The following is a 1,961-nucleotide window of genomic DNA, read 5'->3' as shown; positions in this document are numbered from 1 at the left end:
ATTAAAACTTAAAAGAATGAGAGGAAAGAAGAGATAGAATGAAAGAAAGAACAAGAAAGAAAAAGAGAAGAAAGGAAGAAATAAATGCTTCCTTAAGACAGACCCCCTAGAAGCTGTAGTGTTCAGCTGGTTTGTTCATTCTGAGAGCTTCCATGGCCAACAATAGCTTACAACATTACATTCTAATCACCTCATGTCTAATTATTATAAATTACACAATCACTTTGTGAAATCTGATACCAGCTCCACTAGACTTCTCAGTGAACCTTCACAGAGCTACTTCTCTTTGAGAACCCTCTAAAGTTTAGCTGCAATCCTCTTCTGGCCATTCTGTGGGTCTGATTTATAGATAAGATGTGCCTCAGCAGGAATACCTCACCTCTACTCTTTTGAGCAGTTCCAGGAATCTTGGTATTGTTGACCACCTATCTTGATCTAGGCATTGCTGACTGGATGACCCCACCAATAGTCACAGCCTAGCCCCTTAGCCCCAGCCACCTCTACCTGAGATGGCCTATGTCACAGTTCTAGCCCATAACATATGTGAAAATCTGGTGGGTGAGTTCTGAATAAATTCTTGTTTTCCTCATGAAATGGGCCTTTTCACCAGTTTACCCTTAAGCCCTTGCCCTTCAGCCTTTAATTCCTTTTCTTTCTTCCTGCCTACAATGTAAACATGAGGTCTGGAACTATAGCAACCATCCTGAGATCCTGAAGTTATCAAGAGAAGGATGACAGTGGAGTAGAAAGAAGAAAAATATCTAAGTTTCTGATATCACTGATGAGCCACCTTGCCAGCCTTGGAATTACTTTTAAGAAAAATAAACAATGCCCTCTAAGATTGAAACCTTATGGAAGGGTTTTTTATAATTTGCAGCTGAAAGTAGGTCTAACCAACTTGTTGAATTCTGCCACCTCCTAGAAGATTTAGTCCTGGCATAACAAGAGTCACTTCCAGCCTCATACTGTCCACTCAGGATACCCTAATCAGAGCTTGGGCTGCCCACAAGTTACCAAGGGAGTGAGTCTTTCACGTGCCACATTTTTATACTCCATTGAGAGACCAGTCTTACGTTCTGAATGTGACTGTTTCTTTTATTTTCTTCAAATCCTTATTCTGAAAGAGCAACGTGATTTTTTTCAGACCTTTGGACTAGGTCCAATTCTTTCCGACAAGGCAATTTTGCTACTTTTACCCCTGGAGAGTTACCCAAATATTGAGCCAAAGAAACTGAATGTAGTCTATGAGTCACTAATCATACCCATGAAATTTTTCAAGAAATAAATCTTCCTCTGGCCTATAGATACATCTGGAGACTCTGGGAGAAGAATCCTGGTCTTCCCATTGGGTGGAGAGACAGAAAGAAAAGATATTATTTGTTCTCATAAGCTTCCAAAGAACAATTTAAGTAAATAAGGTTCGACTAATAACTCTGGAGATAAAATCCTCTACCTTGGCATTGCTGAAGTGCAAGCCAAGACAGAACGAATTTTCCCTACTCCTAGTTCCCAGACCTTAGCTTTGTACTGGGCCCCAAAATGATTTCTGTTTTGGAAACCCCAAACCACGCAAAACTCGGTAGGTCTGGAGTTTGAACATAGGAATAAAACAAGCCAAGTTTCCTCCTGACCTTGGCTAACCTTGAAATCAATCGTTCTTCTAGTGCTGGTGTGGCCAACAGTCAAGCTTGTGGTTTCATCTTGGTTTTACCACAAAACTTTGTGATGAAACATTAAAAACCCACTGAGATTTGCACTTCCATTCCTGTCTTGTTTTAAGTTATTTTTGCAAAACCTGGTGAATTCTATAGCATATGAGTATATCACCCTAATATTTATCTTCTGCTCTACATGGGCTCATAACCAATTTCTACCCAGAAGTAGTTTTTGAGAGCCCAATGATGAAAAGGCAGAAAATATCACTAAAATCCAGTCAGTGTTAAATCAAGAAGATCCTATAT

The sequence above is a fragment of the Sapajus apella genome, unplaced genomic scaffold (assembly GCF_009761245.1).
Source record: "Sapajus apella isolate SASKATOON/1434 unplaced genomic scaffold, GSC_monkey_1.0 scaffold59, whole genome shotgun sequence".
Taxonomy (NCBI): domain Eukaryota; kingdom Metazoa; phylum Chordata; class Mammalia; order Primates; family Cebidae; genus Sapajus; species Sapajus apella.
The sequence above is the reverse complement of the archived record's forward strand: the minus strand, read 5'-3'. Positions refer to the sequence as shown.